This window comes from Pteropus vampyrus, unplaced genomic scaffold, assembly GCF_000151845.1.
Source record: "Pteropus vampyrus isolate Shadow unplaced genomic scaffold, Pvam_2.0 Scaffold1365, whole genome shotgun sequence".
NCBI classification, from domain to species: domain Eukaryota; kingdom Metazoa; phylum Chordata; class Mammalia; order Chiroptera; family Pteropodidae; genus Pteropus; species Pteropus vampyrus.
This window is the reverse complement of record NW_011890146.1, coordinates 12,215-12,691: the sequence shown is the minus strand read 5'-3', so window position 1 is coordinate 12,691 and position 477 is coordinate 12,215.

Below are 477 nucleotides of genomic sequence, written 5' to 3'. Positions count from 1 at the left end.
TCGTAGCATGTTAAGTTTAAGGGGAGATATCCAGGAGACTGGTCAGAGGGCTCTGTAAAGAGATGAAAACTAAGGATTGAACCTGGGAACTACCTATATTTATAGAATGGAATTATGGGGTCAGAGAAAGAAGAGTGAAAAAGAAGAAATCATAGAATTTTGAGGTTAAGCAAGATCTAAAAGGGATAAAAAAGAATAAGGCACCAAAAAAGAATAGAGCCAAGGAAAAGATTTTGTGAAAAAAAGAAGCATGCATAATGAAGAATGAGAAGGTTCCAGTGTCTGTACTGGTTCTGGAAAACTAGGGCTGTTGTGACTAGCAATCACTGTTAGTCTGATTCTTTTCTTTTCCTCCCAGCCTCAAGCAGCGAGCAAGATCCTATGATCAGTGAGCCTGAGGGGGAGCTGCACTTCCCAGAAAGCCCCTACCTATATTATGACAGCAAGCAGTGAGCAGCCCCCTCTACCACCCTTCCC